We start from the raw sequence: 12,561 nt of genomic DNA, 5'->3' as shown, positions 1-12,561 counted from the left end.
AACTACTTAAACCTAAGTAACCTAAGGACAGCAAACAGCACCCAGCCATCACGAGGCAGAGAAAATCCCTGACCCCGCCGGGAATCGAACACGGGAACCCGGGCGTGGGAAGCGAGAACGCTACCGCACGACCACGAGATGCGGGCGACGAAAATGCAGTGTCTTACAACAGTTATAAATTTAGAAAGGAGACAGTGCCTATTGGCGAAAAAAGATCCTAAAAGTAACGTAAATGGGAATGCCAGTGCTGTTTGTTGGAGGAAGCTAGCACATTTTGGGGGTGTTCAAATGGCTCTGAGCAGTGTGGGACTTAACATCTGTGGTCATCAGTCCCCTAGAACTTAGAACTACTTAAACCTAACTAACCTAAGGACATCACACACATCCATGCCCGAGGCAGGATTCGAACCTGCGACCGTAGCAGTCGCGCGGTTCCGGACTAAGCGTCTAGAACCGCTCGGTCACCGAGGCCGGCTCGACAGTGTGCCTGTGCTTCTTTGCTGGTATTCACTACACTATTATGCCTTAGGTAACACGCTGCTCTTACTGTTTCAGTTGACACTGCTAATCTACAGATAAGTTTCTGTAACTGAAATGATCAAAGCAGATGAAAAACGTCGCCGTAAGTGTTTGCATAGTATCCACGAACATTACACAACTTCGTAAGATGCGAGTTATTTGACATAAATAGAAAATACGCAAAATATCTGTAAAGGCTTCTCACGTAGTTACATACATTATCGCCCAAGACTACAATATAGATTTGTTTGCCATGAAGGTATCAATTTCCGTCTTTGTAGTGATAATGAAGTATAAAGAGCTGAATGTTTTTCAAAAACATTGAGTTTCGCTAATGTGCATGACAAAGATATTACTGCACGCTATTCAGCCAATTTTCCGCTTGATTTCTATTTCAAAACCACAGAACGATTAATTATTTTCTTTTTAATTGCGTTTTAATCCACTTAAGGACACTCGCTTGTCACATTTGCAGAGACTGCGGAGGGCGTTCGAGAGGTGTTCAATGTGGACAAAATTCTGTTGTGAGTGACAATTTTTGCAACTTAACACAATTTCGACACGGGACCCACGTTAGTACGCTGGAAAAATACAGGACGCCATTTAAATTAAACAAGCTGCGGTTTTTCCAATTTACGGGAAATTGTCAACGCAGACGTAAGGTATATTGCTTTTATTGTGTTATAGAGAAGCAATTACATTTGGATTCAGATTTGTTTTTCAGTCTTCTCGCGATGAACGACTAAATAAAAGTTTGATTTTATATTTTCCTGATTTTCGCAACGCAGCATTAGTCAGAAGCAGTTGGTCGAAACTGCCGCTATTCTGGAGATACGCTGCAATATGATTCAGCGGTGTTAAACTCAGCACACTTATTTGTTTGCTCTTTCGAGCACAGCGGAAAGGTAGGTAGGGACCTCGGTTGCTGCGCCCGTTTGACGCTTTTTGTTTTTCGAGGTGTAACTGCCTTGATGCCGATAAATACAATGAGTCACAAACCAAAACGACGACAAAACTCCTCAGCGCGGGCGTATATTATTGTCGCCTCGTAAATTTTAACGGTATGTGTATAATAATCCACGTGGGTTGCCGATTGATAAATTACCCCACATTTTCGAGTATGAAACGAGAAACAAAACTAGCAGAGCCGTGAAATACATTTCGCCCACAGTATATACATAATCGTAAAGCTTTGAGACAGAGGAACACGGGTCCGGTCTCAGCGCCGAGCGTCGACGCTCGCGCCTTTATACATTTATTCGCTCGGTATAATACGTAAAGCACGCTTGTGACGAATTTCACCGGCATATGCCTTGTTGAGACCGAAATTTAAAACTCTTTTCTGAGCAGTTAGTTTGGAGCATGTCATGTCGACACGAAAGCCTGGACAGGCCGACAGTGTACGTCCGTTCTGAGTGCATACACAATGAACCAAATTTAGGCGCTTTCCCTCGACTCGTTGTCAGCTAAAACCAAAGGAGCTGAATATGAAAATTATTTAAAAGCGTATGACGCTGCCGATGCTTACTACCCTTTAACTGCTGCCCACCCGTAACTCGCAAACTCTTCCCCGAGCGCGTTTGCTTATGAAATTTAATTACCTGGTCAGAGAAACGTGTTGGACAAAATGAAGAAAGGAAACAAGAGGCACCGAGAGAGAGAGAAACAGAGAGAGAGAGAGAGAGAGCAAAGCAGAGAACGAGTCTGCTCACAGCGGGGAACAGTGTCAAAGGTGCATGTTTCGCACCACGCCGTCATTTACAATAGCAAGCCTGTCAGCGGAGCTGGATGGGACGTGACGCTCGTTCTAAATTACGCCTCGCATCTTCGATCTCGGGTACACCTGCCTGGGTTCGTCCAGCCGTGCTCCAGGAGAATAAATAAATGGAAAAAAAGGAAAAGATACGAAGGCAGTAAGTTCCGTGGGCGCGTTGCACCTGACACGGACACAAACGAGGCGTGGGATTTATTTGTCCGCGGCTGGTCAGATAGGGGAAGACGCGCCGCATCGGCGACAGGCAGCGGCTGCTTCTCTTCATCAGCAGCGCGTGCTGCGGGCCGCCGGCCACTGCTGCCCGTTCCACGTGTCGGTGCGCACACGACGGCCAGTGTACTGTCTATAAATTTGGCCGATTTATTTATAGAAGTGACTCTGCCCAACCTCCGTACCACGCTAATGAGATCGAACACAGTGTAGTGGGGAAGGATGGAGTAGTGAGTCGGTCGGAAATGTGAATGAAGTTAGTGGAAGATATTTGAGCGGAGATTGCGGTTATTGCCCAAGCTACCAGTTTTCGCTTATACAGGCTATCTTCATCTCCGGTTTAACCTGGCTCCTAGAACCGTTCAAATTAAACAGTTTCAGAAACAACCGACTTCCTGTTCTTTTTATTGTTGTTATTTATAGCAGTAAATGGAAGAAAGATTCAAAAATTGTAAGATTTTCTCAGACTTTCCCAATATACATATCAAGATACAAAGAATCAAAATATCAAACGAAATATGTAAATACATGAAAACTTAGTACGTTCGCCTTTCTTCTCTTTTAGAAAGTAATGAGGACTTAAATACTACAAAATATTCAGCAGTATTCTCCAACTGATTCTAATTATTTAAATCTCTGCGTAAACTAATCGATGATCATACCACTGTTTTGTCATTGCGAACAGTAAGTTCTAAAGGGTGAAAACTGACCTAGGACAATTCTGTTTTTCATGTTAAATTCTCCGTTTCCAGAGGCTACAAGGAGACTAAGACATATTACGTAAATAAAGGCAGCAGATGAGCTACATTTTGATTTTCATTGCAAACTATGAATGAACTGGTAAGTTTTTAATGTATTGCTGTTGCCCTAACTTACTTATTATTACTTCACAGAAATTACAGACATGCTTTCCTGTAAAATTTGTAGGGTTCTTTTCCTTTAATTATTTAGAATGAAAACCTATTGTTAGGCAAATATATATCTTTATTATTTCCCATAAATCTAAATTCAGTTGCTTTTTACTGACAAAACGGAAAAGACCTTTCAAAAGCTGCAAATGAATATTTTAGTAGGCAAATTTTAACGTTTACCATGAATAATTACATGACAATAGTTAAGATTTCAGTAACGAATTGAAACATCGCCCAATGTATAAGGGTCAGACTGTGGTTAAATGCTCGATCTATTATGCGTTAACATGTAAGTTGACTTTTTTCATCAGGCACAATATCATTCAAATACGACACCAGTCTTTCATAACAAACTAGACTTCTTTTTAAAAAGGTTATGTTTAAAAACAAAAAAAAATAACATCTCGGCAAGACAAATTGATATACCCGGTTATCAGTAAAAAAAAAAAAAAAACCTTTTAACCGAGACAAACAAAAACTGAAAAATACCACTTATTCAGAACTAAAATACCGGTATAGGTTTTAACCGGTCGGTTTTTATGCGCAACTGGACAGGAGGGTATGTAATCGAGCATCTTGGGTTTCTCTAATGCTTCACCAAAACGTTGTCTTAGTGGATTTGAAACGTTTGAAAGGTAACTGTGAAGGAAATTATGGACGTAAATCATTATAGGCGCATAATTCTGTTCCCAGTTTATCTAAGGATTTTTTTTCTTAGCAGTTAAGATGATTTTCGAGTAAATTCTTGCGTATTGGATTCCGTAGAAATGTTGGAACACGTGAGGCAATACTGACTCTGCAACCTGTCTTAGAAAATAGATTAAAGACAGGCAAACCTACGTTTCTAGCATTTGTAGACATAGAGAAACCTTTTGACAATGTTGACTGGAATGCTCTCTATCAAATTCTGAAGGTGGCAGGGGTAAAATGCAGGGAGCGAAAGGCTATTTACAATTTGTACAGAAACCTGATGGCAATTATAAGAGCCGAGGGGCATGAGAGGGAAATAGTGGTTGGGAAGGGAGTGAGACAGGGTTGTAGCCTATCCCCGATGTTATTCAGTTCGTATATTGAGCAAGCAGTAAAGGAAACGAAACAAGAAAATATCGGATTAGGAATAAAAATCCATGGAGAAGAAACAAAAACTTTGAGGTTCACCGATGACATTGTAATTCGGTCAGAGACAGCAAAGGACCTGGAAGGGCAGCTGAACGGAATGGACAGTGTCTTGAAAGGAGGATATAAGATGAACATCAACAAAAGCAAAACGAGGATAATGAAACGTAGTCGAATTAAATCGGGTGTTGCCGCAGGAATTAGATTAGGAAATGAGACGCTTAAAGTAGTAAATGAATTTTGCTATTTGCGAAGCAAAATAACTGATGATGGTCGAAGTAGAGAGGATACGAAATGTACACTGGCAATGGCAAGGAAAGCGTATCTGAAGAAGAGAAATTTGTTAACATCGAGTATAGATTTAAGTGTCAGGAAGTCGTTTCTGAAAGTCTTTGTATGGAGTGTAGCCACGTATGGAAGTGAAACGTGGACGATAGATAGTTTGGACGAGAAGAGACTAGAAAGTTTCGAAATGTGGTGCTACAGAAGAACGCTGAAGATTAGATAGGTAGGTCACACAACTAATGAGGAGGTACTGAATAGAACTGGAGGGAAGAGAAATTTGTGGCATAACTTGACTAGAAGAAGGGACCGGTTGGTAGGGTATATTCTGAGGCATCAAGGGATCACGAATTTAGTATTGGAAGGCAGCGTAAAGGGTAAAAATCGTTGAGGGAGACCAAGAGATCAATACACTACACAGGTTCAGAAGGATGTAGATTACAATAGGTACTGGGAGATGAAGAAGATTGCACAGGATAGAGTAGCACTGAGAGCTGCATCAAACCAGTCTCTGGACTGAAGACCACAACAAAAACATGTAAAAGCAAAATTGCACTAATGTAAGCTTTCATGGCCAGTGTTGTCTTCAGTTGAAAGTTCTGGGCTGAGAGGCCGTGGTCGATGTATAAAATTTCCACCTAACTTTTGGTCTCAATCTGCGGGAGACAACTTCTAAAGTCGTCCGGCAACTGCGCATTAGCTGGACGACCTCAGAAGATGTCTCCCACAGATGGAGACGAAAAGTTTGGTGGAAATTTTATACATCAACCACTGCTTCTTAGCCCGGAACTCTCAACTGCAGAAAATTGCACTGCTCTTCCGAAACCACTTTAAAATTTAAAACTCCCTATATCTGTGGCGGTTCACAGGTTGTTGTTGTTGTTGTCTTCAGTCCTGAGACTGGTTTGATGCAGCTCTCCATGCTACTCTATCCTGTGCAAGCTGCTTCATCTCCCAGTACCTACTGCAACCTACATCCTTCTGAATCTGCTTAGTGTACTCATCTCTCGGTCTCCCTCTACGATTTTTACCCTCCACGCTGCCCTCCAATGCTAAATTTGTGATCCCTTGATGCCTCAAAACATGTCCTACCAACCGATCCCTTCTTCTAGTCAAGTTGTGCCACAAACTCCTCTTCTCCCCAATCCTATTCAATACCTCCTCATTAGTTACGTGATCTATCCACCTTATCTTCAGTATTCTTCTGTAGCACCACATTTCGAAAGCTTCTATTCTCTTCTTGTCCAAACTACTTATCGTCCATGTTTCACTTCCATACATGGCTACACTCCAAACAAATACTTTCAGAAACGACTTCCTGATACATAAATCTATATTCGATGTTAACAAATTTCTCTTCTTCAGAAACGCTTTCCTTGCCATTGCCAGTCTACATTTTATATCCTCTCTACTTCGACCATCATCAGTTATTTTACTTCCTAAATAGCAAAACTCCTTTACTACTTTAAGTGTCTCATTTACTAATCTAATTCCCTCAGCATCACCCGATTTAATTTGACTACATTCCATTATCCTCGTTTTGCTTTTGTTAATGTTCATCTTATATCCTCCTTTCAAGACACTGTCCATTCCGTTCAACTGCTCTTCCAAGTCCTTTGCCGTCTCTGACAGAATTACAATGTCATCGGCGAACCTCAAAGTTTTTACTTCGTCTCCATGAATTTTAATACCTACTCCAAATTTTTCTTTTGTTTCCTTTACTGCTTGCTCAATATACAGATTGAATAACATCGGGGAGAGGCTACAACCCTGTCTCACTCCTTTCCCAACCACTGCTTCCCTTTCATGCCCCTCGACTCTTATGACTGCCATCTGGTTTCTGTACAAATTATAAATAGCCTTTCGTTCCCTGTATTTTACCCCTGCCACCTTTAGAATTTGAAAAAGAGTATTCCAGTCAACATTGTCAAAAGCTTTCTCTAAGTCTACAAATGCTAGAAACGTAGGTTTGCCTTTTCTTAATCTTTCTTCTAAGATAAGTCGTAAGGTCAGTATTGCCTCACGTGTTCCAACATTTCGACGGAATCCAAATTGATCCTCCCCGAGGTCTGCATCTACCAGTTTTTCCATTCGTCTGTAAAGAATTCGCGTTAGTATTTTGCAGCCGTGGCTTATTAAACTGATAGTTCGGTAATTTTCACATCTGTCAGCACCTGCTTTCTTTGGGATTGGAATTATTATATTCTTCTTGAAGTCTGAGGGTATTTCGCCTGTCTCATACATCTTGCTCACCAGCTGGTAGAGTTTTGTCATGACTGGCTCTCCCAAGGCCGTCAGTAGTTCTAATGGAATGTTGTCTACTCCGGGGGCCTTGTTTCGACTCAGGTCTTTCAGTGCTCTGTCAAACTCTTCACGCAGTATCGTATCTCCCATTTCGTCTTCATCTACATCCTCTTCTATTTCCATAATATTGTCCTCAAGTACATCGCCCTTGTATAAACCTTCTATATACTCCTTCCACTTTTCTGCCTTCCCTTCTTTGCTTAGACCTGGGCTGCCATCTGAGCTCTTGATATTCATACACGTGGTTCTCTTCTCTCCAAAGGTCTCTTTAATTTTCCTGTAGGCAGTATCTATCTTACCCCTAGTGAGATAAGCTTCTACATCCTTACATTTGTCCTCTAGCCATCCCTGTTTAGCCATTTTGCACTTCCTGTCGATCTCATTTTTGAGACGTTTGTATTCCTTTTTTCCTGCTTCATTTACTGCATTTTTATATTTTCTCCTTTCATCAATTAAATTCAATATTTCTTCTGTTACCCAAGGATTTCTAGCAGCCCTGGTCTTTGTACCTACTTTACCCTCTGCTGCCTTCACTACTACATCCCTCAGAGCTACCCATTCTTCTTCTACTGTATTTCTTTCCCCTATTCCTGTCAATTGTTCCCTTATGCTCTCTCTGAAACTCTGTACAACCTCTGGTTCTTTCAGTTTATCCAGGTCCCATCTCCTTAATTTCCCACATTTTTGCAGTTTCTTCAGTTTTAATCTACAGGTCATAACCAATAGATTGTGGTCAGAGTCCACATCTGCCCCTGGAAATGTCTTACAACTTAAAACCTGGTTCCTAAATCTCTGTCTTACCATTATATAATCTATCTGATACCTTTTAGTATCTCCAGGGTTCTTCCACGTATACAACCTTCTTTCATGATTCTTAAACCAAGTGTTAGCTATGATTAAGTTGTGCTCTGTGCAAAATTCTACTAGGCGACTTCCTCTTTCATTTCTTAGCCGCAATCCATATTCACCTACTATGTTTTCTTCTCTCCCTTTTCCTACACTCGAATTCCAGTCACCCATTACTATTAAATTTTCGTCTCCCTTCACTATCTGAATAATTTCTTTTATTTCATCGTACATTTCTTCAATTTCTTCATCATCTGCAGAGCTAGTTGGCATATAAACTTGTATTACTGTAGTAGGTGTGGGCTTCGTATCTATCGTGGCCACAATAATGCGTTCACTATGCTGTTTGTAGTAGCTTACCCGCATTCCTATTTTCCTATTCATTATTAAACCTACTCCTGCATTACCCCTATTTGATTTTGTGTTTATAACCCTGTAGTCACCTGACCAGAAGTCTTGTTCCTAATGCCACCGAACTTCACTAATTCCCACTATATCTAACTTTAACCTATCCATTTCCCTTTTTAAATTTTCTAACCTACCTGCCCGATTAAGGGATCTGACATTCCACGCTCCGATCCGTAGAACGCCAGTTTTCTTTCTCCTGATAACGACATCCTCCTGAGTAGTCCCCGCCCGGAGATCCGAATGGGGGACTATTTTACCTCCGGAATATTTTACCCAAGAGGATGCCATCATCATTTAATCATACAGTAAAGCTGCATGTCCTCGGGAAAAATTACGGCTGTAGTTTCCCCTTGCTTTCAGCCGTTCGCAGTACCAGCACAGCAAGGCCGTTTTGGTTACAGGTACTACATACTATACTACTACTGATAATCCCTAGTTCTGTGGCATCCAAACAGTCTTACCTTTTTAAAGATTTTATATTTACCCAGGGTCTGAACCATAAATAAGCTATAAAGAGAAGTTGAATTTCTCTACTGTTTCTTATTTCATTGTTCATTTATAGTTCGATCCTCAACACTTATAGGGCATTGATGCATAATTAAAAAATTTCGTCACCCTCACTAGTGTTCGCGAGTTGAACATGTCACAAGCAGTGGTATGGCGCCACTCTGTATTTTTGCCAGATTTATTCAAGATGGAGGATCCAAGATGGAGACGATAGATATGGCAACGTCACGATGACATAATGGTGGGAAGTTCCAATTGTGGCGGGAAAATAGGTTAATTAGACTAACTCTAGTAACCTAACTCCCTCCCTTTCCCTCCCGCCTTGTGAATGTGTGTGAAATCTTATGGGGCTTAACTGCTAAGGTCATCAGTCCCTAAGCTTACACACTAGTTAACCTAAATTATCGTAAGGACAAACACACACACTCATCCTCGAGGGAGGACTCGAACCTCCACCGGGACCATCTGCACAGTCCATGACTGCAGTAACGTAGACCGCTCGGCTAATCCTGCACGGCACCCTCACGCCTTCCCCCCTCCATCAGAGAATGGCAGGAAGTTCCAATTTTGGCATGAAAAAGGACAATTGGGCTTCCTCCACTAACCAAAGAAAACAGTGGGAAAAATAGGACACTCAGGCTACCTCCGCTAACCTAAGTTATCCGACTGCACCCTCTTCCATGGAAGATGGGAAAAGGACTCAGCTTGTGCTGGGCTGCTGGATAGGATGGACGAAGTCTTTATTTTACATGCAGTGTTAACTTGAACAATTTGATATGTCATGTGCTCCATCCAGCGTGTTCACCATCCAGGGTCTTCACCATGAGGTCTAGAGTCCAACTGTCCTAGTGCACAGTACTGCCACCAGAAAGTGCTATGATCTCATGGTGATCTCGGGGAAAATGGCGGGAAAAGGACTCAGCCTATTCTGGGCTACTGGAGAGAGGAATGAGAGTACTTTATTTATTTTGGAACGGTTTATTTAGGGTTGGATTTTATGTAGTTTATTTACTACAATGAAACAAAACACGACTGTCACGTGCTTGGGGTCACAATACACAGCCTACAATCTTGCAAAATACTCTTAATTATCGAAATAATGCAGTACACTGATGTACAGATTACCTCATAGCCTACAGACCTGTTCACAAAATAATGCTACGGACACCGTCACTACACGTAAAATTGTCAAAACAATGCACATACACTCCTGGAAATTGAAATAAGAACACCGTGAATTCATTGTCCCAGGAAGGGGAAACTTTATTGACACATTCCTAGGGTCAGATACATCACATGATCACACTGACAGAACCACAGGCACATAGACACAGGCAACAGAGCATGCACAATGTCGGCACTAGTACAGTGTATATCCACATTTCGCAGTAATGCAGGGTGCTATTCTCCCATGGAGACGATCGTAGAGATGCTGGATGTAGTCCTGTGGAACGGCTTTCCATGCCATTTCCACCTGGCGCCTCAGTTGGACCAGCGTTCGTGCTGGACGTGCAGACCGCGTGAGACGACGCTTCATCCAGTCCAAAACATGCTCAATGGGGGACAGATCCGGAGATCTTGCTGGCCAGGGTAGTTGACTTACACCTTCTAGAGCACGTTGGGTGGCACGGGATACATGCGGACGTGCATTGTCCTGTTGGAACAGCAAATTCCCTTGCCGGTCTAGGAATGGTAGAACGATGGGTTCGATGACGGTTTGGATGTACCGTGCACTATTCAGTGTCCCCTCGACGATCACCAGAGGTGTACGGCCAGTGTAGGAGATCGCTCCCCACACCATGATGCCGGGTGTTGGCCCTGTGTGCCTCGGTCGTATGCAGTCCTGATTGTGGCGCTCACCTGCACCGCGCCTAACACGCATACGACCATCATTGGCACCAAGGCAGAAGCGACTCTCATCGCTGAAGACGACACGTCTCCATTCGTCCCTCCATTCACGCATGTCGCGACACCACTGGAGGCGGGCTGCACGATGTTGGGGCGTGAGCGGAAGACGGCCTAACGGTGTGCGGGACCGTAGCCCTGCTTCATGGAGACGGTTGCGAATGGTCCTCGCCGATACCCCAGGAGCAACAGTGTCCCTAATTTGCTGAGAAGTGGCGGTGCGGTCCCCTACGGCACTGCGTAGTATTCTACGGTCTTGGCGTGCATCCGTGCGTCGCTGCGGTCCGGTCCCAGGTCGACGGGCACGTGCACCTTCCGCCGACCACTGGCGACAACATCGATGTACTGTGGAGACCTCACGCCCCACGTGTTGAGCAATTCGGCGGTACGTCCACCCGGCCTCCCGCGTGCTCACTATACGCCCTCGCTCAATGTCCGTCAACTGCACATACGGTTCACGTCCACGCTGTCGCGGCATGCTACCAGTGTTAAAGACTGCGATGGAGCTCCGTATGCCACGGCAAACTGGCTGACACTGACGGCGGCGGTGCACAAATGCTGCGCAGCTAGCGCCATTCGACGGCCAACACCGCGGTTCCTGGTGTGTCCGCTGTGCCGTGCGTGTGATCATTGCTTGTACAGCCCTCTCGCAGTGTCCGGAGCAAGTATGGTGGGTCTGACACACCGGTGTCAATGTGTTCTTTTTTCCATTTTCAGGAGTGTATAATGCTCTGCCAGCATGCTCTCAACGTTTAAACAGCCGAAAATAATGCAGTGCAGAAACACGTATTCCATGTAAAATTACTTTCAAACTATCGTTAAGAAATTCCCTACAGTGTTTCCAACACGGTCAGGCGCAGACGCCGTTGACTCCGGATGCATGTCATCGCCGGAGAGAGGAACACAGGGGCACAAGCCATTGCTCTCACGCCACTGCCTCCTACAGCCAGCAGATGAAAGTCGCATCTATTTTCGGGTATACGGCTACAGTTCTTCGAGTGTTATACTGACATCACATGTCTATGTAAATAAGAGCCAAGTCTCCCTCTGGATACGCACATGTTCACCTAACATCTGTTGTTGAGCCATAGCTGTGGGTCCAGGGCCAAGAGAGATGTTTGTGTAGCGGCTCACCCTCGCAAACGCTGCTAAAAAGTTCTCAATCTTATACTGACATCATATGTCTAAGTAAATAACAATCACGTCTCCCTCTGAACACGCTATAGAAGTCTGTTGCACTGCTTCCCCTGAACAGCACAGGGTGCATTCTCCCTAGCAATCCTAGAAGGCCGCGTACGTATTTACCCAGCCACTACGCATACCTTCCGGTCCAGCACAGGCCTAACTGAAAAGCGAGAGATGTGTGCATAGCTACTCACCCACACAGGCGCAGCTAAAAGGCTGTCAGTGATATACTGATGTCTCATGTCTATGTAAATAACAGCCTAGTCTCCCTCTGGACACGCTATAGAGACCTTCGGCACTGCTCTCGGGAACTGTCAACCATAATAGTCCAGAACAACACCAAATGCATTCTTGTTGATGCTACTAATGGCAGAGCCTGTCCATCACACCTCAGTCGCTCAGAAATCGTAAAGTGTCGCAAAAATAGTTAACTGTCGCTTTTGTTGTTGTTGTAGGAGCTTTTGTGATGTCTCAGCTTGTATGTATGGAAATTCTTGTCCTAACAGGACCTGTTCGCGAAAATAGCCCAGAATAACAGCGACTGCATTTCTCCAGATGGTCCTAACGAGGCATCACGTGCTATCCTTCCCGGAA

The sequence above is a fragment of the Schistocerca gregaria genome, chromosome X, assembly GCF_023897955.1.
Source record: "Schistocerca gregaria isolate iqSchGreg1 chromosome X, iqSchGreg1.2, whole genome shotgun sequence".
Classification (NCBI taxonomy): Eukaryota; Metazoa; Arthropoda; class Insecta; order Orthoptera; family Acrididae; genus Schistocerca; species Schistocerca gregaria.
This window is presented reverse-complemented; position numbering follows the sequence as displayed.